Source organism: Stenella coeruleoalba, assembly GCF_951394435.1.
Source record: "Stenella coeruleoalba genome assembly, chromosome: 2".
Classification (NCBI taxonomy): Eukaryota; Metazoa; Chordata; class Mammalia; order Artiodactyla; family Delphinidae; genus Stenella; species Stenella coeruleoalba.
In genome coordinates, this window is record NC_137147.1 from 13,890,444 (window position 1) to 13,916,624 (window position 26,181).

Below are 26,181 nucleotides of genomic sequence, written 5' to 3' on the forward strand. Positions count from 1 at the left end.
GTTGTGGAGCACGGGCTCTAGGTGCGTGAGTTTCAGTAGTTGTGGCTCTCCTGCTCTAGAGCGCAGGCTCAGTAGTTGTGGCACACAGGCTTAGTTGCTCTGCGGCATGTGGGAGCTTCCCAGACCAGGGCTTGAGCCTCTGTCCCCTGCATTGGCAGGCAGATTCTTAACCACTGCACCACCAGGGAAGCCCCGTCTTCTTGCTTTCTTTACCCTTTCCCCCATGTTCTCTCTTGTTTCTCATTTGCCGGTGTGTAGATGCAAATGATAGCATCTACTTGGGTGCTGCATCCAACTCTTGGTAGGTTCTTCCTTCCTTCTGTCTCTTGGGTGCCCAGCAAACCTGGACCCTGCCAGGCATCAGCCCATTACATGTGCCCAGCACTTCTGCCTCCTTCCAAGCTGTCTTTGCTTCCAAACTGTCTGGAAAAGAGGAGTAGGAAAGGGAAGGGGAATAGCTCTGAGGTGCCCGAAGGGGCTGAGTTTCTCTCCCCCGCCTAAGTAGAAACGAGGTGCTCTTAAAATAGCCTTCGAAGCTTTGTGATGTGAATACAGCCACACAGCCGTTCTCAGGATTGGCTTATTGTTGAAAATAAAAGTCTCTGGGAATACGCATGCCACACTTCATTCTCATGACAGATTTTTAGAAGCTGCATCTTGACCGCTGTTGCTAAGTGGTTTCAGGGTAGCCAATTTCCAGTCCTAGGCTGGTGTTCAGAGCATCTCTGATTGATGCTGCATGGCACTCTGCAACTCCTCTCCTGTAGACCTCAGCTGAGTAGGCTTTTTCTCCCTCCTCTCATGCATCCAAAGCTGGGAATGTGAAATAGGCTGCATGGGTGTGGGATTCTCCAATTATGAGGAGCATTGAGACCGTGCCCAGTGGTCAGTAGGGTCCGTCTCCCTCTCCCTTATTCCTTAGTAACTGGAAAATTGTTTAAGCACGGTCAGTTTCTTTAGCTACCTTGAGATTTTTAAATGAGACTCCTTTGACTTTCATCAGTAATTTGATTTGGAAGAAGTTAATAAAGGTTCTGGTAAGAGTATTGTGTTTTGAATGGCCCATACCTATAGGTAAACTTGAAATGCTTAAGTAAGTCTGGTTTCACAGTGATCTGGAGGGAGGAGTGCCTCTTTCCTAAAGATTATAAGAACACATCGTCTTATATAAAGACAGATATGGGGCTTCCCTGGTGGCGCAGTGGTTGAGGGTCCGCCTGCCGATGCAGGGGCCGCGGGTTCGTGCCCCGGTCCGGGAGGATCCCACATGCCGCGGAGCGGCTGGGCCCGTGAGCCATGGCTGCTGAGCCTGCGCGTCCGGAGCCTGTGCTCCGCAACGGGAGAGGCCACAACAGTGAGAGGCCCGCGTACCGAAAAAAAAAAAAAAAAAAAAGACAGATATGTCTTGGGTTGGGTCCAGTGGTTAAGACTCCGCGCTTCCAATGCAGGGGGCGCGGGTTTGATCCCTGGTCAGGGAACTAAGATCCCACATGCCGTGTGGCGCAGCCAAAAGAAAAAAAAAAGACAGATTATGGTTTTAGTCTCATTATCTGGAAGTGTCTGTGGTAGGCAGTCAGCTCTGCTCTTTAGTTATTGCCAGAAAAAAAATGGTTGCAGTTCAAATACTCTTAAGTGATTTAATTTTTTGGTAGGTGTTTCCCCATCTTAAACTGGTTTATAGTTAATAATATCATACATCGGGTCACTAAATTTGTGGTGTATGTTTTGCAGCTAGTTAATCTTGGAGGGCACGCCAAGGAGTTTTCTGATTGGGAGATAGGCATGGTACATCCTTTCCAAGATGTGTGTTTGATTATGTTTTACAAAATTCCAGGCTAGAAGTATTTCAGTCGTGGAAACTTGGGTGCCCATTTGTCTGTATATTAAAGTGTCCTGAAATCCTTGTTGCACAGGGAAGTGTTAGCTCTGCCCACGGGTACTGAGTGCCTTTAGGCTTTGCCAGGTCCTTCTTCCTGAAGATGGAAGCTCTACCCCACAGCCCTGCTCTGTCTTAAATCACATCTCTCCATACTTAATAGGCAACACAGATGCCAACCAGGAATTTAACCTCAAATATGCTCTTCAACACTGATCAAACCTTTGATTGAACAGGACCATGTTTATGAAGGATTGTTGGTTGTCTGACCCATTCCTAATTTCAGCCTGACTACTAGAAAGCTCCGTATGATATAATATTAGCCTGGAACTTTCATGGAGTTGTGTTTCATCCTGCTGCCATTGGGCAGTACCCCCTGTGGACCCCATTGGTGTGTTTGTGGCGTAGGTGATTCCTAGGTTTTATTTGTCCTGCAGATGATTGTTGCTTCTCCCAAACCGTGGTTTTAAAATTTTCGAATTTGATTGTCTTTGGATGAAGCAAACACCCTCCAGCTGTCCCCAGACCCCACTGTTCCCTATCATCTGACACTAGCTTCACTCAGTTACTTTGCCTGCTTGGCTCCTGTGGGAATTTGAGTTTGCAAATCCTCCTTTGCACAGTGTGATGGTTAATTTTGTGTGCCACTTGGAGAGGCCACCTTACTCAGATATTTAGTCAAATACCAGTCTAGACGTCGCTGTGGAAGTGTTTTTAGGTAAGATTAACATATAAATCTGTGGACATTGAGTAAACCAGATAACCCTCCATAATGTGGTTGGGCCTCTGTCAATCAGTTGAAGACCTTAGGAGAAAAAGACTGAGGCCCACTGAGGAAAAGGGGGTTCTGTCTCCAGACTGTCTTTGAACTCGAGCTGCAACATCAGCTCTTCCTGTGTTCTCCAGACTGCTGAGCTTCACTGCAGAATATGGAGTTGTCAGCTCCTATAATTATATGAGCCAATTCCTTAAAATAAATCTCTCTCTCTCTCTCTATATATATATACACACGCACACACTCACCCATTGGTTCTGTTTTCTGGAGATCCCTGACTAGTATACGTAACAAGGTCTTTATAGAGAACTACAGGAGCAGACAGTTGGTTTGCTTGTGTCTTACGGTGACTGAGTCATGTGACTGAAGATACTTCCCTTTTTGCATTGACTTGAAAAGCTTAGAACTTAGTCTGCGTCTTAGCTTTCACAGCTTTAGCAAGTAAGTAGCGAAGGATACGGACGGCACATCACTGGTAGTAGAGGCACACCAAGGCCGTGGTGGTAGGGGTACTGGATTCAGGTTGTACTAGGAGGGCATTTGGTTACCACCTCCCCACCTCCTGCCTTTGGTAAGTATGTCTGTCTGCTGGGCGGCTATAACAAGGCACTGTAGACCAGGTGGCTTGTGAACAATCCAGTCCTCGGTATTTGCCTGAGAGAAATAAAAGCACACATTCCCCACAGATCGGTATATAAGTCTCCATAGCAGCTCTGTTTAGCATAACCCCGACCTGGGAACAACCCACATGCTCCACAGGTGAATTGCGAAACAAACGATGATACATCCGTACAACAGAACACTGTTCAGTAATACAAATGAATAAACTGTTATACATGCAACGTCATGGATGAATGTCAAAGTGATTTTGTTGAGTGAAAGAAAGAGAGTATATTGGGGGAGAGCAGTCCCAGTTCTGGAGGGTTGATTACACAATCAGGTATTGGTACAAACGCTTATACACATGGGGGCTGGTGTGGGGGACCCTCTAGAAACCACCTATTCCCTTCTCGTGCCTAAAACCCTCTAGTAGGATGAGATCACCTCCCCTTTAAAGGGTTTTGGGAGAGTGGATTCCACATTTGGCAGTATTTTGTGGTCTATAACTCTAGCCTGTATATGTATGATTCCTCAATGTAATTGAAAACCCTGCACAGGGGTGTCTGCACAGAACACATTTTAGTTAAAACTGCTCAGCATGGTAGTCCTGAAAAACAATCATCTGAGAGTTTACAAAACTTTTTATAATCAGCAAGGAAATTATGTCTTCTAATACTTCCATGAGAAACTCATTTTGTTCACCCATTTTATAGATGGCAAAGTTGTGGTAGAAGAAGAAATTCTGAGTCTAATACAATTTCCCAGGCAGTTTGTTTCTGGAAAATCTTAGGAGCAGAGTTTCTCTTGACTGGATTTTTAAAAAAAATATTTATTTATTTGGCTGCATTGGGTCTTAGTTGCGGCATGCAGGCTTCTCTCTAGTTGTGGCGTGCAGGCTCCAGGGCACGGGGGCTCAATAGTTGTGGCATGTGAGCTCAGTAGTTGTGGCACGCGGGCTCTCTAGTTGTGGTGCATGGGCTTAGTTGCCCCATGGCATGTGGGATCTTAGTTCCCCTACCAAGGATCGAACCCGCATCCCCTGCAATGGAAGGTGGATTCTTAGTCACTGGACCACCAGGGAAGTCCCTCTTGATCGGATTTTCAAGACTCGTCTAGAAATACTAATCTGGTATCTGGAAAGATGGTCATTGGAGTCAAATAGATTCAGGTTCAGATTCTGATTTTGCCTCCAGTTACCTGAATGACCTTGGACGTACTCCTGGAAACCTCAATTTTTTCCGTTTCAAAATAGGAATAATCTATCTCATAAAGTTAGGGGAATATATTTATTCACTTATGTACTTACTGAGCAAAGATTATTGGGTGTCTACTCTGTAGCAGTGAGGAAGATAGTCAGTGTTCCTGCCATCATGGAGCTGACATTTGATTGAAGGGACAAGGAAACAATAAGTAGCTAAACAAATAAATGTATAAGATACTATCGGCTGTAAAATAACCATACAAGGTAAAGAATGGGAAAGAATTCTGGTGGGACCACTTTGATACGAGTGACCAGAGAAGAGTTCTTTAGTAATAAAGGGCCAGCCAAAGGGCACAGTACATGCAAAGGCCCTGAGGTGGGAAACAGCTTGCACATTTGAGGAACCAGAAGAAGGACCAGTGTGGCTGGGGGTTGGTGAGTTGTGGAGTGAGTAGGAGATGAAATGTCAGGGCCTCATCTCGTCGGGTTTTATGGGCAAGGGAAGTATGGACTTTATACTTGGTATACTGGGTGTACTGGGAAACCACCAGGGAATTTTAAACAAAGGAGTTGCCGAGTATGATTTATTTTTTGAACGTTCTCCCTACTGTGTGGAGGATGGGTACAGAGAGACCATTTAAGAGGTATGATGGTTTCTGGGAGAGAAGGAGCTTCAACTACAGTGGTAAATTGGAACGGTGAGAAGTAAAAAGATTCAGGATGTATTTTGAAAGTAGAGCTCATGGATTGGAAGTGTGGGGAGGGGAAAGGAACAATGGAGGATTATTTGAGGAAGTTGGAAGGCAGTGTCGTTTCTGGAGATTGGAAAGACCTGGGGTAGGGAGCAGAGATCCGGAGTTCTGTTTTGGACACACTAGGCTTGAGATGCCTGCTGGGCATGTCAGGAAGGCACTGGGCATTGACCTCTACAACTTGGGTTGGGGGGGCGGTCATTGGCACGTAGGTGGTGTCTACAGCTATACGATTGGGTGCTATCATCCATAGAGAAGGGGCAGAAATGAGAAAAGGGCCCAGAACAGAGCCCTGAGCACTAAAGTTTAGAGATCCGACCAAGAAGAGATGAGCTAGCAAAGATAACTGAGAAGGAGCTTTCATTGAAGCTGGAGAAGAATTGGGTGTGGGGTGTCACAGAAGCAAGAAAAGAATCGTATCGACTAGCCGGCGCTGGACACGCTCAATGAAAGTTAGTTTCCCCTTAATGGAAATAGTATCATTCATTTACTTTAGGTCTTTCAAAGGATCTAATATTACCTTTCATCCCAGCATAAATTCAATTTGCAATGGCATTTTTTACCTCTTTCATATGTCTTTCAAGGTTGAAATGTGGAGCCCCGAAGAGCTGTGGGTTGGTTACCCCTCTTCGAAAGCATCCATTTACCAGCTTGCAAATCCACCAAGCAAAGATTTCTCCTTTTCCGCCTTAAGTTCTCATGATTTAATTTGCCTGAGTAACCTGCTGTCATAGGTTTTCATAGAGTCCTGACATCTAACAGAGTAATTAATGCTTTAGGCTTTTAGGAACCGTTTCAGGATTTTTATTAATCACCGTTGTGATTGCACATATGAATTATGAAGGAGTTATTTTGGTAGTTGGATTTCCCCCTTAGAAAAATTTCCATATTTGTTCATTATGAACTGATAGCCTGGAGAAGAATAAAAAGGAGAATGTTCCCTGGGTCCTGTGCAGGCATTTCAAATTATCCAGAGTCAGGGTGACTTCATAGTACATGGACAGAGTGTGAGTTGTTTGAAGTTGGTCCTCAAATGCTTTCTCTTTCTCTTTCCCTCGCTGTAAATTAATTAGAGATTCTGTGTGACTGGTCCAAATATATGGATTTTGTGAACTGTTTAAAGATGCATGAGCGTCAGAAGGAATTTGTGTGTTTTGTTTGATTCTGCTGTGATTCTCATCATTGGAGGAACCACTCTTAGAACCATCATAATTAGTGTGCTATTCTTTGGGGGGTTTTCCAGGAGAAGGAGGGTATCCAGGTAACTGCAAAGAAATAGAAACCTATCCTCCTAATTCCTTTTTCATTTTGTTTAGGGAAAGCATCATGGATTTTCAAAATTATGTGATTGTACTTGAAATCAGTGTATCCGAGAGGAGTGTGATGGGTGCTGTCTGTCTGGTCCTTAGGATTCAGTCTGAGGTGTGAAAAACAAAACACCATCACTGTTTTCTTTGAAACTCCTCCTCCTAAGGCATCCGCTCACCCCAGACCTTTGCAGATTCTCTGCATAAATGATCCTGCGGCTGCAGGTGGGTCCTGCTGGCCATTTTCCTTGGCATGGGGGTAAATGCAGGTTCCCCCGTGTTTGGAGGAAATTTTACTCCATGCCCTTTACTCTGACAAGAGAAGACTTGCTGCTTTACTGGGAACAGGGCTCTTTTCAATGATTAGAGTGATTTTCTGTGATTCTGCCGTACTTGGGGAAGATTTTTGAGACTACAAATAAAAGACAGTAGTTATATCAGTGTACGGACGGAGGCAGCCACTCTGCTTAGAATCTGGTGCCTTGACTATTGAGTGAAAATACCTGTTATTGCTCTAACTGCCATTTTTACTCTTCCTAAGTGGCCGGTGGGATAAGGGATGGGGAAGGAGCTGGATAAAGCAGGAGGAAGTCCATTTGCAAAGTCAACAGCGGAAGTATTCAGGCAGAGCAGCAGACATCCGACCTGAATTCTGTATAGATAAGGGAAGGATTTGATACCGGCAGCTGGGCCACCCTGCTAATTCTACAGTAGCTTGCCGTGACAGACTAATCTCATGGTATTTTCATCTTAATTTACTTGCATCCTGCTTTTTGTAGGTAACAGCATTTCTGCCAAAGGTGATAAATTTGCTAAAGCTTAACATTCAGATTCTTTCCTCATATGAGTGTTATATAATTATATATACATTTGGGCTCAAAGGTCCCCGTCTAACAAATTCCCTTCACCGGAGTCCCATCTGAGGGCCCATTCTCTCATTAATTTTATTTGACATTTATGTCAACATTACATTCCTCACCTAAAAGGAGAAATCACATGCGAACACGGGGGTATGCTTTAAAGTGGAGTATTTAGTTTGGCAGTGAAAAGCAGTCAGCTAAGTGCGAAAGCAAAATGTTCGAAATTAGTTAACGCGGAGTGGTCTAAAGCACTAAACAAGTTGCTCAACAAAGTGCCAAGTGCCCGTGCACGTGGCCGTTTTGATATTTCTAACGTTTTTCCTCCAGGGGTTCCCAGAGTTCACTGACATCGTGTCTGGCAGATTAACTAGGGAGTCATCAGAGGGGAAGGAAATGGGCTGAAAATAAATTGTTATGGTGTCAGGAGTGGAAGTTGCAAAAATCAAAGACCTGATTCTTCTCCCACTCGTGCTAACTTCAGAGTGAGGAGTTTATCAGTGAAACATGGCGCGTCCAGCTCCCAGTTCTGCTGAGTGGAGAGTTTTATCAACGGCTGCCGCCGAGGCAGGAGGGCAGCTGGGAGCCCCATCCAGGCATCGAGAGTTATATTATTTCTCGGACCACGTGGCCGGGGCATCGCTTAGCGCTTCCAAAGGTACACAAAAGCGTGATCTGGGGTTGTTAACCCTAAACAAGAAACGATTGTTAGAGAACCTGGCCGTCCTCCGATTTGGGGTCTAGGTTGAATTTCGAGTCCGTGGATGCCTCGGGAGAGGGAAGGAGTCAGCTGTAATCAACATCCAAGGGACTGAACGTGGCAGTTCCTTTTGGTTCCAGAATGCTGACTTCTACATACTTTGTGGTTTGTGTGTTCGCGAGCTGTGCTTTGTGCTTGGCTGTAACGGTGAACTGCAGACTGGGCTTTTGTTTTGCAGAGAATTCACCAGCGGTGGAGAGGACCGGCCTTTGGCATAAGTAGGGGTGGGCAGGTTGTCTAGCCCCCTCACTCTTTTTCATTCCAGTGTTCACCCCTACACCCCCGTCCCCCAGCCCTGCCAGGCTTCACTGACCCAAAACAAACACTGGAGTCCCCCCCTCCATGCTGTCTTCAAGCGGTTGGTGACCAGCAGACCTGCAAGCCTGTCCAGGTGCCCGGGTCCCTCAAGGTCATCACTTGAGTGCTTTTAACTATGACCTTCTGGAATCAGTATCTCCCGGGGGTCCCCTTGGTGGTCTGGCCACTTCATGTCTCTGAAAGGTAGGGATTTTATGAGGGAAGGAGAAGAGGAGGGTTGCAGTTTGTGAAGGAGAAACTGAGTCTGGGTTGACCTCATCACTGTCAGCTCAGATAACTTTGTTCTCGGCACCTCACGTTGGCTTTAAGGACTTTGTGATTTTCTCACCTGATCTCGTCTGCTTAAGCTTCTGGCTTGTGTTGCTAGGTTGTTTGGGTACAGGGTGAGCTCTGGCAGTGGGGTGTGTGTGTGTGTGTGTGTGTGTGTGTGTGTGTGTGTGTGTGTGTGTTTTGTTTTGGAGTTCTGGTGTGCACTTCTAACCCCTTTAAAGGCACTGCATACAGAACTAAGAAATTCATAGTTTTCTGGCTATCAAGGCAGCTCTGGATCTCACAGGAAGAGCTTTTGAGAGCTGGAAGGGCCACCTTTCATGTGTGGAAAAACCCAGAGAGTTAAGAGCCAGGTCTGGGACAGTTCCCCACTCTTCTTTACTCCTTCTGGCCACAGCCTGTAGGATGATCAGAGAAGCTTCCCATTGCAATGCCAGCGTAGTGAGATGGAAAGTGGTGGGAATACCTTTGCTGAGAGCTGATGACAGTTACGTTCCAGCACCCTAGAATGAAGGGGCCCTTCAAGGCTGTGGAGTCAGGGATTTCCCTTGTGGTCCAGTGGTTAAGAATCCACCTTCCAATGCAGGGGACGCAGGTTCGATCTCTGGTCGGGGAACCGAGGCAACTAAGCCTGCACGCTGCAACTACTGAGCACACGGGCCACAGCTAGAGAGAAGCCCGCGTGCTGCAACGAGGAGCCCAAGCACCGCAGCAGAGGATCCTGCATGCCGCGACTAAGACCCAATGCAGCCCCCCAAAATAAATAAGTAAATATTTTTTTTAAAAAAGACTGTAGAGTCAAATCCTGAGGCCGTTAGCTCTGGGTGGCAGAGCCAGGACTGACACCTGGCTCCTTTGAGCCCTTAGTTCAGTTATCCCCGTCAACGCTTTCTGGGTGCAAGAGAATTAGAGGCACCCACTGACTGACACCTGCTCTCTCTCTCTGTCCTCTTCCTCCTCCTCTGCTCTCTCCCAGGCCTTAATCAACCCCCCAAAAGGCCTAAAACCTTCTTAGGGGAGTGTTTACCGTGGAACTAATCTGTCCTTGTTGAGCCTCTGCTTACATTTTAAGCTTGGTTAAATGAACCACCATTCCCTCAGGAAACAGCCATTTCTCTGGACCTCTTTGCTGCTGACACCAGTTGCCCATGGGCGTCTTAGTCTGTTCAGGCCGTTAAAACAAAATCCCACAGACTGGGTGGCTTATGAACAACAGAAATGTATTTCTCCCAGTCTGGAGTTGGAAGTCTGAGATCAGGGTGCCTGTGTGGTTGGGGGAGAGCCCTCTTCTGGGTTGCAGACTTCTCATCATAGCCTTACATGGTGGAAGGGGCTCCGGGGCTCTCTGGGGCCTCTTTTATAATGGCACTAATCCCATTCACGAGGGCTCTGCCTTTGTGACCCAGTCGCCTCCCAAAGGCTCCGCCTCCTAGCATCATCACATTGGGCATTAGCGTTCCAACAGGTGAAATTTCAGGGGGACACAAACATTCAGACCATAGCAAGGGGTGACACCTTCCAGCCAGCAAGTGGTGAGGGTCTGTTGTGGAGAGGACTGGATGATTGGGGGTGCTGCAGGGGGAGTGGCTCAGATCAACGGTACTTGTTGTAGACAGTGACCATGGAGATAGTTCCCTCTGCCTCCGGTCCCCTTAAAAATGTCCCCTCTTTGAACCCATTCCTACACTGTTGGTGGGAATATAAATTGGTGCAGCCACTATGGAAAACAGTATGGAGGTTCCTCAACGAACTAAAAATAGAGTTGTCATATGATCCAGCAATCCCACTCCTGGGCATATATCTGGACAAAACTATAATCCAAAAAGATACATGCACCCCTATGTTTGTAGCAGCACTATTCACAATAGCTAAGACATGGAAACAACCTAAATGTCCATTGACAGATGAATGGATAAAGAAGATGTGGACAATGGAACATTACTCAGCCATAAAAAAAGAGTGAAATAATGCCATCTGCAGCAGCATGGAGGGGCCGAGATAATATCCTGCTAAGTGAAGTACGTCAGAAGGAGAAAGACGAATACCACATGATACCACTTACATGTGGAATCTAAAATATGACACAAATGAACTTACCTATGAAACAGAAACAGACTCACGGACATAGAGAACAGACTTGTGGTTGCCAGTGGGATGGCAGGGTGGGGGAGGGATGGAGGGTGAGTTTGGGATTAGCAGGTGCAAACTATCATACAGAGAATGGATAAAGAACAAGGTCCTACTGTAGAGCACAGGGAACTGTATTCACTATCCTGAGATAAACCACAATGGAAAAGAATACAAAAAACAATGTATGTGTGTATATATACATATACATATATACACACACATATGTATATATATAACTGAATCGCTTTGCTGTACAGCAGAAATTAACGTATTGTCAATCAACTCTACATCAATTAAAAAAGAAAGTCCCCTCTTTGCTACTAAAGACCTTGCTTTGTATAAATGCCCTCGCCTCCTTTAGCCTTCAGGCCTGGCACGGAGAGCTGTTCCTGAGGGGACCCCTGATTCTTGTCCCTCAGAACTTGTACACGTGGCATCTGGCTTGTTGCTTGGCTGGGAATAGGAGCTCAGGTGATGTCCGTGCTGTTTGAAGCAGGGCTCACAGGCAAGCTTTCTTCGCCACACTTTAGAAATTGCTAAGTGGACTAGCTCTTTGGACGGAGGGTCCGGTTCCTCCTTTAACGGAAATGTTCGGAACGCACCCAGTGCCCCTGGTCTTCTCCAAGTGCAGCTTTATTGGCATTTGGCTCCTTGTAATATATTTTTAATATACTATGTATGCTGTATCTGAGTAAATCAGTAGGTATGTTTTGAAATTAAATATTTGCTAAGGGCTAGGTTCTCCCGTTGTTAAATTATTGATAACAAACTTCACAGGCACTGTGTGAGACTGGATGATATATGAGTTTTGAGGGACCTGCCACTTATTAGACTTTATCTGCCCATGAAATCCATTTCCAATTCAGACCATATCTACTTCGGGATTGCTTGCTAGAAATCTAGTCCCAGGTTTCTCCTTATTTCAGTGCAGTATCTCTGGCTCAGCACCTTTCCCAAGGTGGCTGATCTAATCGGGGCCCAATCACTTATCGCTTCTCATTTCCTTTGGCAGGTTTGTCAAACCGGGAAGTGCATCTCGGGGACACTCCAAAGCAGTAGTCAACCCACCCCCTTCGCCCTTCTCCTGTTTAGAGGAAGGTGAACTCCCTGAACCACAGCCCTGCTGTGGGGTCTGTAAACAGAAACAGGACCACTTGTGTGGTCAGGAGAAGAGAAGTGGTCTCCCTGCATTCCCCGGTGTCAGGAGCTGTCAGGAACCTCCCCAAGATGAGCAGTCCTCAGTGACCCTGAGCAATTAGAGCTCATTTGCATGGTGTGGCAGGCCACTGACCCCCCAGTCTCTTTCTGCTCCCCCACTCCTCTCTGACTTCCCCACAGACAGGTGCGTGCTTCTGACTGCTGCAAGGTCCAGCTGGCAGGAGTACTCTAACTTGTCATCACAGAAATAAAATTTGTCACCTCCGTGTTCCCAACCTCTGTTCTTTCATGTTTAACCAGCATTTGGAATCTTTATAAACATGTCAGGAAATTAATTATTTCCTAATTAATTCAGAAAAGGAGCAGAAGACATTGCTAATGATAGAAAAGAGAAAGGGACAGGTAGGACTGCGGGTGGCTTTTGTTTTTCACTTAGAATTGAATGAATATGGGCATCCAGCAATTTGAGAAATTACTTGGGGCCTGCCAATGCCTTGGTGATTTTGGGGCTGTCCTGGAAGTGGTCAGAATTTATGAACAGGTCTAAACTGATCAAATACGATGGCACGCTTTTCTGCTCCTACTAATGGACAAGCGGTACCTCATTTCCCCATGCACAAGGGAGAATAGAAATTTCCACGTATATTAACTTTTTAATTATTTGAAATGTATTCTTTTTATCCCTACTTCGGAAATTATATTCTCTGAGGACATTAAACCTAATTTAACCTTTGTCTTGATGATTCACAATCATCTTTCTAAACATCTAGAACTGTGTATTTTAGTGATTTCAGAATCTTAACAATCTCAAGGGTGCAGTGTTTTAATTAAATGAGCATTTCCTCTATCCATTGTTACCGAAAGGCTAAAATAATAGACATGGAATAATGGAAAGAGTTCTAAACATAGAATCAAAACCCTGCTTCTAATTTAAGTTTAATCATTAATTAGCTGTTTGACCTTTAGCAAGTCCCTTAACCTCTCTGAGAATTTATTTCCTCATGTGTAAAAATGGGAAGTCGGACCATAATATTCCCAAGGCTGTTTAGATTTCTAAACTTCTATAATCTTCTGATGAAGGACCATGATACTCTGTGATGCCGGTTGTCCTAAGGGCTGTTGAGGCTGGGATTATTTGTTTCTTTAAGCTATGGTCCCGGACTGCTGAGATTTTCTAGATATTGTGTTGGCGTTGAAGCTTTTTTCTATTCCACGGTTTGCAAACTGTAGCCTCTGGGCCAAACTTGACCCACCACCTGTTTCTGTAAATAAAAGTCTATTGGAACACAGCCATGCTCCTTCATTTACACATTGGTCTGCGGCTTATTCTGAGCTACAAGGGTGAGGTTGAGTCCTCACAACAGAGAAAGTATAATCCATGATGCCTAAAATATTTACTCTCTGATCTTTATCTTTACAGGAAAAGTTTGCCAACCTCTGCCCTATTCTTTTCTTTTCTTTTTTTTTTTAACTCTCTATCACTTTTCATCGTAATCACTCTCTCTCCCTCCAGGAATCCATTTTAATTGACCACGTCTCCCAGGCCAGAGGCTAAGAAATCAGAGAACACAAGTGATTAGAATTGTGTTCAAAGAAAGAGTTAATAGGTTTCTGAACAAAAGTTCAAGGGCACAATCTCTGAGTGCAGTGTTGAGGGTGTGAGCTTTTTACCTACTGAGAGATCCTTCTTATTTAAATCTCTGGGTTACTCTGGAGAGTTATTCTAGGTGGTTGAAGTCTTACCACAATTTGAAATTTCTAGAAACAGTTGCTTTTAGGTTGCTGACTGTGGTTACGGATTGGCCGTAACATCTGCTTCCTACATAGACATGCCGTTCATACATGTGGCATTTCCTATCATGGCGAGGCTCAATGCCAGAATAGTGATCTGAACTTGAGATCAAAAGACCTGGGTTTAGACCCTCCTCAGCTGTCCCGTGGCTGTATGGTCTTAGGCAGTCATTCCCTTTACTTCCCCAAGCCTGTTTCTTCATCTGTAAAACAGGAACGATATTAACTACATCATAGGGTGTGCTGCAAGGGATATGTGTTTCAGCTCCTCCCTCAGTTGCCCTTCCCGCCACTGGGGTGGAGCAGGTGTGAAACTGATATGCCAAATATAGAACATGAAATGGGCCACAGCAATGGTGGGCAAGATCACTATGCCTTAAAAATTACGAAGTGTTTGCCCTCGTCTACAAGGCCAGGTGAGTAACCCTTGCCAGAGTGCTGGATTGGCTCAGCTCTTGATATAGTCAAACTTTGATTCCTGTTAGGCCCTTGTTCCTGTGTGTAGCTCCATGGGTGGTAAAGTGAAGGAGTTAGGGTTAGGGGAAAGATGCAGACATTCCTGTGTCCCTGTTGTAATAGCATCAACCCCGATTCCTATCAGCTGCTGCTGAGAGTACTGTTTCCTGGCGTGGATCTGAGGCCATGTATGTATAGATGACTGCCTCCCACTCTGGTCTGTAAGTCCCGTAAAGGCAGGAACTATTCTTTTAATTTTAGCTGCAAATTTCCATTGACTAGAACGATACCTGGCTTCAACATATATATGTTGAATTGATTTGTCGTGACCAAGAGTTTCTGGTGGCATAAAGGTTTCTTTGAGGTTGACTGTGCTAACTGTATGTTTAGGTAGTAGCCATAAAGTGCTAAGTGTCCAAACAGCCACCTGATGGAGGAAGTAGCCCTTCCCTCAGGATATAGAAATAGAAGGCAGGCCACAGCTACAGGTGCAGCAGAGCTGGGCTGAAATCTCAGCCTGCTACTCACCCAAGATCACCAAGGCTTTCCACCACTGCTGCTGTTTCCCTGACTCGGAGGCTGCCACCCATTCCTCACCTCCATCCCTTTTGCCCCTCTGCTGCCCACGGATAATCTGGATCAAACTGTGGAAACTGAAAAGAAAGACTAATCTACAACTCAGCTTGAAGGTTATCCTAGAAAGGGCCAAACCATCCATGATCCAAGCCATGTGTAAACACATATATTGATGTATATCGTCCCCATGTGTTACTTATGTCTTTGTTGGGAAATGAATAACGAACACTTGATTCATTCATTTAAACAAACATTGAATCTTTGATTGGTGCCGGGCTTTACGCTAGTTGTTAGGGTTATAGCCCGGTGGAGGCCCAGCAGGGGATCTGGGGCAGGCTGCTTTGGGAGGGGGTTGGATTTATTTTGTGCCGTGGGAAACCTTTGGCCAGGTTCACAGGTGCGAATGGCACAGTCAAGTTTCTGTTTAGATCATCACTTTTGCTGTTGTGTATAGAGAAGTTCCAAGGTGGGTGAGAGTGCAGTCCTAGAGGCCAGGTGAGGGATGTCCCTGGACTACACAGAATAAAGTGACGATGAAGAGGACTTTCTGGTGGATTGGAATAGAAGTGGGGAGGGGCAAGGAGGTCCCGGGATGCTGACATCTAGGAGGTGGCGTTTACTGAGATGGGAGAAATTTGGGGGAGGGGTGGGAGGACAGATGTGGGTGGGGGAAGGGTCTCAAGTTCTGCTTTGAAATTAGGTGCATGGGTGGCACAAGCACCTTCTGGAGCTGGTAAGCGCGAACCAGTGTAACCTTTCTTGTCCTCACTGCTCGTGAGTTGTACCACGCTCTGATAAATGACTAGCTTTCTTCCTACACGTGGATCTTCCCTGGGTACCACTTTGTACCTATGTTTATACCATATCGCCCCCTCAGTAGTTAACACCATTGCTCACTTACAGTAGGTGCTCAATAAATATTTGGAGATGACTTGCCTGCACCAAGCATCCCCAACTTGTTCACAGAGCTCGACTCTGAAGCAGGAACTCTGTGGGTAAAGGGGAAGAGAGGCAAATGAAGAGGCTTTTTTTTTTGTGGTGTTGATGATGAAATGGCTACTTTTCTGAAAAGAGACTTCAGATGAGTGAGGAGGAAGAAACGAAAGAGAAACCGGATTGAGGAACACATCTAGACCTTTGGCCCTGATGCTCCCTTTCTTGGCCTCTAGACTTGGAGTCTTGGGTCAGCTGTTGTTGGAGTCAGGGTCACACCTGCACACCTGTCTTCTCTCCCCTTTTCCATGCAGCTTCCTTTCTCCTCCCTGTTCTCTTTTTCCCACCTTAGAGAAGACACGGCAAAGTTTTACTTGGAGGAAGAGGAAGGGGAGAGTGAAGCCGAGGCCTTCATTCAGGTGTCCAGGGGCAGGGATATTGTTTGGAACATGGAGCTGCTGTCACATACAAACCTGAATGAGTCGTGAGTATTTCATCCCCTGGAAACCAGCACGATGTACATAATTTTCACCACATTGTCTTGGTGTTCCGGAAGATCGAAGCTGGTGATAGTGGTAGCTCTTATGAACTCAGAAGTGCGTTTCTGTGATATATCCCATCTCCACACCTAGTATTTTTGACAAAGCAAAATAATGAGGGCAGCGTCTTGGCGATTTTAAAAGCTAAGCGCTTGTTGGATTTTTTAAACATTTAAGTTATTTCTTCCCTGTAGGAAAGTAAAGAAATCCGTGATAAAATAATAATTAAATGCTGACAGTGCTAAATTTCTACGCTGCGTGAGCGGGCGGCAGTTTCATACCAAAACATTAGGTCATTGGAAGAAAAAAAAAATCTGATTAAATACCTCTGTAGGCTTTTCTGATGAGCTGTTCTTAAAAGAGTCCATGACAGTAATGAAAGGGTGTAATTTGACAGCCGCGATTTACTCTTGGAAAAAAAAGGTACAATAGAATAGTGCGTATGTATGAGGTTTTTACAGGAATTTCTTGTTGGTGTTTACTAGTGGGGTTTGTTTCATAATCATTAGTTTCTAGCAGTTTCGAAGAGCCCCCCCAGCTGCAAAGCACGTTGTATGACTGGGGTGAGGGTTGAGGGGACAGTTTCAATGCCAGCCTTCCTTTTTCTGCTTCTTTTTTTTTTTGTCTTCTCCAGGCAGCAGGTTTCATATTTCTGGGGTTCAATGACCTTGACACGAGCAGGTTTGGGAAATGGAGTGTAGCTCGTCGAGATTCTCTTATCCCCTGTATTAACCTTCTGCATCTGGCAGGTCCTAGCGTCTCTTTGTATTAAGTCGCCATGGCATGGGAGCTGCAGGCCAGATTTGACATGAAGATGGAATGATAATGTGGCATATGGTAAATGCAAGGACCGCCGCTAATTACTCTTTCTTTTCCCTTTCTCCTTGACTTCTACTGGTGATGGGAGTTTTCTCGAATTTGTGTTTTCCTTTTTCAGCCCCGTCGTACTCTCACCTTCAGTAGATGTTCGAGCAGATGACTTTCTTGGCTATGATGTGATAGATACAGAGTTTGAAACCAAAAGAGGACTTAGGGCTCATCCAGCCTAAATGCTTCATTTCAAAAACGAGGATTCTGGGTCCAGGGAGGGTCACCTGGGAGGTGGTTGCAAAATGGAGCCTGGAATTCAAGTCTCCAAGCCCCCAGATGTGCCTGGTTTTTCCTTTTCTGTCCTACCTCCCAGAAGCTGAAATGAAGCCAGCGTATTTGCGCCCTAGGGCTGCTATAACGAAGGATACAACAAACTGAGTGGCTTTAAAGCAACAGAAAGTTATTCTCTCATATGTTTTGGAGGCTAGAAATCCAAGATCAAAGTATTGGCAGGGCTATGCAGACTGAAGGCTCTGGGGGAAACTGTTCTGTGCCTCTCTCCTGGCTTCTGGTGGCACTGCCAATCCTTACCTTTCTGTGGCTGTGTCAGCATAGTTCCAGTTTCTGCCCCCAGCATCTCGTGGTTTTCTGCCTGTGTGTGTCTCTGAGTCTTTTCTCTCCTCATAAGGACACCCGTCGTGTTGGCTTTAGGGCCCACTTTACTCCAGTGTAACCTCATCTTAACTAATTTCATCTACAAGATCCAGTTTCCGAATAAGGTCACATTCAGAGGTTCCAGGAGTTAGGACTTCAGCGTATTTTTTCAAGGGGACGCAGTTCAACGCAGAACAGGTGGGCTTGGGTAAGGTTTTCCATGGAGGGTTTCTGGAGACGTCGAACTGCGATGAGTCATTATCACCTTCAACTGTACTTTCAGAGCTTGTTCTGTCTTGATGCTTTTCCCGTCAAGTGCAGGAACCTGAGTCTTTTCCATTTATTATTAATGAGGATGATGCGTAGCTTTCACTTTTTAGCGAGGAGTGAGAGCACGTGAGTCAACCCGAGGATTAGCCACAGAAAAAGGATAAAGTTAGAAACAATTCAGAGACAAGATCTGAGCTGTAGACATTATTGTAGAGATTCTCTGAGTTCTTTTTCTGTCTCATTAGAGCCTTCAATTTGGAGAGTTGATTCTTTTTACTCTTACACGTGTTCTATATTTATTTGTAATTTAGAATAATTATAATTTAGAATATACAATTTATTCTATATTGCTTATTCTATAATTTATTCAGCAATCACCATTGTCTACTTGTCTCCTTAACTATTATTTGTTCACTATCCCCTCACTCTAAATTCACCTTCTGGAAAGCTTGACATTTTAATTCCTTCTGTCCTATCGTGCTCTAGACAAAATTCATAATGGCACCCCATTTCCACCATTGTTGTCTCCTTGTGGTCGCCCCATGGAGCGTCCTTCAAACCAACATGATCTACTTCCTGATCTCCACGTACACACTGCACCTGTCCACCTCCATGCTTTGCTCTGGCTCCTTTTGCATCTGCAGTGGTGGCCCCTGCTCTTGCCACTCCTCTGAACACAACCTACCCTCAAAGGCTTGTATCCATCCCTGTTCTCCGTGGATGCCGCCCAGATAGGAAGTGCTCTCCTCCTGAGTGCAGTCCTGTAGAACTCCTTGTCGGTACCTCCTCTGGATCTCACAGGACTGCCTTTTAACGCTCTCTCTCTATAGAAATTACGGACTGGCAGCCACAAGCCCTGCCTTCTACTCAAGGTTCTGCCATTACCACTTTGTGTGCCCGTGTCTGATGCTGCCTCTCTCACTGTGGTTCTATGAAGATCAGATGAGATAGAACAGTAAAATTATTTAAGGCTCATCTATGAGAAGTACTATTTAAACATTTACTACTTAATGTGCCTCAACTTACTCATCTGTAAAATGGACCTATTAATCAGTAGTACCTGGTGGAGATTAATTTAGTAAAGCACATGGGACAGTACCTGGCGTCTAGTAAGACACTCATCCTCGTCCTCATTGTCAGCATCTTTGGATGGAACTGTGTGCCCTGTTAGGACAGAGGTTGTGACTTAGAATTTCCTCCACGCCTAGGATGGAACCTTGTACTGGATGCTCCATAAACACTGGCTGAACTGTGAGTTCCAGTCTTGCTGCTGTGTGCGGTACTCACATTCTCTTTTTCCTCCCTTTTCCCAAGACATTAAAATTCCCACTGATCACTCTTGAGCCTGGAAGTTTTTAAATGAACAGAAATCAACTCTCTGACAGCAGTGTTGATTTGGGCTCTAAGCCTAAATTAGTTTGATAGGTGAATTGCCGTGGTAATGCAGATGTCATCATTCAAAAGTGATCCAAATTCATTTTCTTTTGATACCTCCTTATCAGGATGTAACACAGGCATGTTTTGAAATGGAACAACCTCTATTAGTTTAATTGAGCATAGTTTTGACAGTGTCAGGGTTTGTGTGATGTCCTCGTAGTAACCCTTTGAAGGTATTGTTCTACAAAATGGTGGGGCAGAAAATTTTTGGTTCCGCGTCTGGTGTAGGGTAGCAGCCCTGTCATCTCGGTTGAGGCTGTACCTCTTGTACCCCTGAGCTCACACTCAGAGCTGATTTCATCCGGAAGGCACATGGAGCCCCTTACCTGTCACTCACTGCGTGTCCTTTCCAGTTGGTCTAGGCATGGGCATGGCAGTTGTTACATGTTTTCAATAATCTGGAGGACCTCTGTTGGAAATTTCTGAACTGAGACTGTATCTGGAGGCCACAGAGCAAAGCTGGGAAGGGGAAACCTGGTTTCCAATGTCAGCGTGTCTAGTAATTGGCTGTGTGACCTTGAGAAAGTTAGTTATGGCCTCAGAGCCATGTGTGTAAAGCGCTTATGCCAGTAACTGGCATGCAAGACACATTCAGTAAGTGGTGTAGCTGGTTTTATTTTTTTTTCGAATATCCTCAGAGATAACAAAAAGTAACTCACTTGCAAGCAGGTAATACTTGCTGGGTAATGTAATTTTGGGTCCATGACGATAAGTCATTGTAAAGTAATGCGACCCAGACTTGTAAACCGGCTCTGGAGTCACTTCTAAAATCAGTGACAGGACTTCCCTGGTGGCGCAATGGTTTAGAATCCAGCTGCCAATGCAGGGGACATGGGTTCGAGCCCTAGTCTGGGAAGATCCTACATGCCACAGAGCAGCTAAGCTTGTGCACCACAAGTACTGAGCCTGCGATCTAGAGCCCATGAGCCACAACTACTGAAGCCCGTGTGCTGTAGGGCCCGAGTGCCGCAACTGCTGAGCCCGCGTGCTGCAACTACTGAAGCCCGCAAGCCTAGAGCCCGTGCTCCGCAACAAGAGAAGCCACCACGATGAGAAGCCCGCAGACCACAACGAAGAGTAGCCCCCGCTTGCCGCAACTAGAGAAAGCCCGTGCACAGCAACGAAGACCCAATGCGGCCCAAAATAAAATAAATAAACAAACAAATAAATAAATAAATGCAGAAGGAATGACAGAATTAGAAAATTATTTAATAAATAAATAAATAAAATCAGTGACAAGATTACTACTTTTCATAAAGCCAGTGCATCCCAGGGCTAGAGTTTTGCTGCCCAAAGCTTCAGTACCAGGACTGAGTTGTATGGGTAACTGGGGGCGGGGCATGCTTCCCCCTCTTTGCCTCCAGTCAGGACAGGTGGAGTGAGGGTGGTTCCTGGTTTCTCTCCCCATTCCTTCACCAGTGACGCTGGGGCTGCACGTGGCCACAACCTGGTCCAGCTCCTTGCCAATGCTCGTTACTGACTTGTGTAAGGAAGACTAGCCTGGCAGACCCTCACTGCTCTGGGCAGACTCCCTCTCCCCAGGGTGTATATTTGAGTGAATACAGCTGCCTCTTTCCCTTCCCTGTTGCTGCCTGGTCCCAGAGAATAACTTGACTCTTTCCCGACATCCTCCACTCAGTGGTAAGAGGAACTTGGCTACCGGACGCTATTCGTACAGAGAAGTTCTGATACACTGTGTATTGTAATTGCACTTTGCTATCTTTTGGTACTGCTGTGCCTTCCTCCCGTGCCGAGAAGGCCAGTGAGAATCTTAAAGTGATAAATAGGAAGAAGTTTTGTGTTAAGAGAGGCCTAAGCCTGCTCAGATGTGAATAGGTTTGCAGGAATGCATTGAGCATCTCAGCCAGGTAGCGAAAACTAACGTGTACCCATCTCGCCCTGTCGTCACCCCTGCTTTCCAGCTGGCTCCCCAGGGCCTGCTGGAGCCCCCATGCTGGTCCGCCTGGCCTGCTTCCTCCCTTACCCCTGATGTGGCCGGATGTGCCGGGCCCCTGGGCTCCAGACCTAGGCATCTCTCCTCACTGCACGGCCAAAGCTGGCTCAGCCTCCCCTGAGGGACGGGCTTGCCCAACTCCTAGGACAAATCTTGATCGGAGGCAGGGTTTAAGGAACTCCATTCCAGAATCCTTGTTGCCTAGTCCAACCTTGACCTTGGGTCTTGGTTCTTTTTATAGGTTCTGCAAACTGTTCCCTACCCTGTTTCTGTGCCCAAACCTTCTGCCTTGTTTACCTGGCTGAGAACCCCAGGTACTGAAAGGCCTGTGCTCAGCCCTGCCCTGTCCCTGCAGTAGAGCCTGCCTCTCCGTACCAGCCCAGCAGATGGGGGCTCTGCTCCCCTCTACCCACCGTCTGCCTGTCAGCTTTGTAGGTTTGCACTGCTCCTTTCCCGGTTCAGTCACCCTGTTTCTGACTTCATCTGCCTCTTTCCTATACTAATTCACTTGTTCTTTGCCCCCTACCCTTTGTATACAGTGGAGATACTGCATGGCCAAGATGTGCTCCTGGACAAGATAGATGATAGAGAAACGGAGAGAGAGAGAGAGAGAGAGAGAGAGAGAGGGAGAGAGACAGAGAGACAGAGAGACAGAGAGAGAGGGAGGGAGGGAGAGGTTGTCTGGAGAAGTAGAAGCAAGTCTTTAATATCCATCTTCGTTGTCCCATCAATAACTACACATTGTTAATTTTTATATCTGAAACCACACAACTCAGATTGGGACTTGAACCCACTCTCTTTTAATTGCAATCACACACCTGGTCTCAGGACGTAATGAAGCTCAGGTTTTTGATGTCTCGTTGCAGAAAGAATTCAGTGAGAGACAAAGTATTAGGTAAGAAGTGGATTTATTTAGAGAGATTCACATTCCAGAGACAGAATGCCATCCATCTCAAAAGGCAAGAACGGCTTTGGGAGGAACACACTCCACAGAGTATGGGCCATCTCAGAAGGTGAGAGGACCCAGAATACGGGGTGGTTAGTTTTTATGGGCTGGATAATTTCATAGGCTAATGAGGGGGAGGATTATTCCAACTGTTTTGGGGATTTCCAGGAATTGGAAATGAGCCTCAGAACTGTCCTGGCGCCTGTAGGTGTGTCATTTAGATGCTGATGTATTACAGTGTGCGTGTGATGAGGCTCAAGGTCCGCTGGAAGTCGAGTCTCCCGCCATCTTGGACCTAGTAGGTTCTAACCAGTTTCTGTCTTGTCCTCAACGGCTATGTCATTCTTTTAAAGGTTGTGCCCTGCCCCCTTCCCTCCTGTTTCACATCTATAAGGTTCCTGTATCTTAATTTTTTTTGGCTGTGCTGCACAGCATGTGGGATCTTAGTTCCCTGACCAGGGATCGAACCCGTGCGCGCTGCAGTGGAAGCGCAGTCTTAACCACTGGACTGCCAGGGAAGTCACATTCTATCTTAATTTTAAAATTTTAAAGTATTTTGTCTACACTTGCTTTTTTGCCTTATGTTTTGGCTTTAGTACCTAACTTCTGCTTAACATGAGATCACATTTTGTGTGATGTCAAAGACCTCCTTCATGCTTGCAGTGGAATCTTTGCCTTTGGCACCTGTCCCACCTCAGCGAGCAGGTCTACTGCTGAAGACCTGCCAGGAGGCCCCGTCTAACCAGCTAACCAGGCGAAGTCCCACTGTAGGGTGGGACCTCAGCCAGCTCTTGGGGCTGGCTGGCTGAAGCCAGTAGGGGCGCCACTGAGAATGAGTTAGATTCTCTTGGAATGGTCCCTTTCACGTGTTGAGCTGCGTTGCACGTATCACCCACCTTACATGTGGGACGGGAGCTCCAGCAAACTGCCGTGGAATTTCTGCACAGTCCTGACATGCTTACTCTGCCAGGATTCGAGTGGAAATTAGGAGGAGAGTTTTATGGAAAGCACTGCCTTTGAAGGGAATGAATGAATGAAGCAGTAACTAAACTTAAGGATGAAATTGGCACCTTTCACTAAAGGCTCAGATTTGTGAACTATCGCTCATCCTATGTTCTGGCCACACCGGCTTTGAAGACAGTCGAGAGCTTGGGTGACAATCTCAGGGTTTTGCATCTAAGTCCCACCTAGTGCAGTTTACTGCTGGTGTTTCCCCCAGCTTAGCACCTGAACTACTGCTGGGCCCAGTGAGCCCTTTTCTGCCCTGTAGGGTCTGGTGGCAGCTCTGATTGTATTTTTCCTCATTATGCTTTTGTCCCCATCACTCACAGCTTTGGATCCCTTGCCCCACTGCCCCCCATCCCCTGCCCCAAGATGGGACAGAAGAAGGTCTTCCAGCTTTTTTAGAGCCTTCCTGTCCCTTTTCCCAAATTAGCTGGGTACTTTCCACCCCACAGCCTCTTCCTGGTAGACTAGAGACCAGCTCCCCCGGGACGGGCTGGAGAATACTTGGGAATCAGTATCCTAGGTTGAACCCAGAAGCGTTCCTTGTCAATAGCACCAAGTTGACAGACCCCTATGGCTTATGACCTTCTTCTCCTTTGTCCTGGGGACTTCTCCTTCTGCCCCCTCATAGGAGTTCGTGTATTCATGCTCTCCTCCAGGACATTCAACATGGGAAGGCCTCTCGAGGGTCCCCCTCTTCCTGGGGAGGATGTATGTCAGTACTGTTCTATCTCCCCTCCACCCAGTACTCGGTCCATCCAGGTTGGTAATAAAAGGTTGATAGCTTGGTGATGTGCGATACATGAAGACTCAATGCTTGTCCATGCTTTGGCCTGAGCAACAGAATGAGAGCAAATGAAGTTTTAGTTTCCTTTATTTGCTATACAATGAAAACTGGCCAGGTAAATAGAAAATGCAAATTCATCATTAGAGAAAAAGAGAATATTTCCTTTCTCATCCTTTCTACAATCTAGAGGCATTTTAATGTAGTAAACACACACGGGAATGCACGCACGCACAAATCGTTAGACTAAAAGGTAAGCTACATGAATTCTAGTTCTGGCTACAAACTTCCAGTGAGCTTGTTGGTCAAACCTACAAACAAAACCTTGGCTTCCTCACCTATAAAATGGAGAAAATATTTTTATGCCTGCTTACTGGCTTCTTGCAATTATTAAATTAGATGATATATGCACGGGCTTGAAGAACTATACAAAAGACCAGTTTGGAGGGGACGTCCCTGGAGGTAACAGTGGTTAAGACTCCATGCTTCCGATGCAGGGTGTGCGGGTTCGATCCCTGGTTGGGAAACTAAGATCCCACATGCCACGCAGCGCGGCCAAGAAAAAAAAATTAAAAAAAAAAAAAAACCAGCTTGGATATCATTTCTAGAGACACTGACTTTACTGAAGAGAAGGAAGGTGGTAGAAAGTCACCTAAGATATGAACATGCAGTTGACAGGATAGGAAGTAAATGGCTCTTAAATATATGAAAAGATACTTGCCCTCCTGCTAATAAGAGAAATATAAACTAGAACTTTAAGAGGTCATGTTTACCTGTCATGGTTGGTGCCGTGGATTAGCCAAGGTGAGGAGAAGCAGACACTCACGTTGCTGAGGGGCGTATAAATTGATACAGTCTCTAGAGAAAGCACATTGGTGACATTAATTGAAATAGAAAATGCATATATTTGGGGCAAGCAATTCCATTTCTTGAAATTTATCCTACAGATGTACTTGCACTTATATAAAATTAGGCATCTCTGTATTTACTGATAGGGACTGACCTTGAAGCTATGTTGAGAGAAAAATGCAAAGTACAGAACAGTTTATAAAAAACATTGCTTTTGTCTTTTCACAAAGAAAAGAAATGCTAATATTTGCATAGATTATATCTGAAAGGATACACCAGATTTAGATCATTGTTTTAGGGTTTTTTTCTTTATTTTCTTTGTCTACTGCCACCCACCCTACCCCCCCAAACACACACACACACTTTGGTGGTCATTGCTGGTTTTTGTTTGTTTACTGCCCTGCCCAGGAGTAGAATTGGGTGGCTGGTGACAGGGGGGGTGATAAGATTACTTTTCGCTGCATATCCTTTTGAACCTTTTGAATTTTGTCTATATGTAGCTATTACCAACAAATTTAAAAAATCGAAACAAACAAAAGTAAACAAAAAAATCAAAGTGAACAACAACAAAATACGGACAAAGTCCCAACTCTCCTACTTTCTTCTTGCTAAAATAAAGTAAAATAAAATGAAAGGAAGAAAGGCACTTAAGAGGAATTACTCAAGTTTTTTTTTTTTTTTTTTTTCCTGCCCTTTACCATGCTTGACTTTCATATGCCTCTTTGTTTGTTAGAGTATTTTCCTTTCACTGTTTGGAAAACTAACTTGAGCTGGTTCTTTACAACTGCAAAAGGAGATTTTAGTTTCACGATTCTAATGAACCAAATGATCGTGTCTGTGCTCTCTCCTTGATCTGCCAATCTTTATTTCTGAGATCTGAGTAACCCTTGAAAAGTTGTGAGCATCAAACCTAACCCAGATATTCATCTTCCCTGACTTCCCAATGAGTGATGGAGCTGGCTAGAAAGGACCCTTGGGGCCTGCCGCCCAGGGAATTAATCTCCGGGGTAATCAGATAGCTGTTCAGGGACTGTGGATCCTAATTGGGTATTGAGCATTTTGTTAAGTGACTCGAGGTCTGCCTTCCTGCTTTATTAGAAATTACAAGTTGTGTATCTGGGGACTGTACCTCCTGAGTTTTGCTTTCTTTATTTTTATATATTATTTAAGCAA

The 26,181-nt window shown here is 45.4% G+C and overlaps 1 protein-coding gene across 7 annotated transcripts in view; it reads left to right on the plus strand.

The window, feature by feature from the left end:
- Positions 1-26,181, plus strand: part of FOXN3 (forkhead box N3) — a 402,973-nt gene that overhangs the window by 26,462 nt on the left and 350,330 nt on the right. Inside the window, exon 2 of one of the 7 annotated variants that reach the window (XM_079914684.1) lies at positions 22,291-22,319. The exons of the other annotated variants lie outside the window; for them this stretch is intronic. The gene's annotated coding sequence lies outside the window, so the exon portion shown is untranslated. The remainder of the gene's footprint in view (positions 1-22,290; positions 22,320-26,181) is intronic. 7 annotated transcript variants of the gene reach the window in all.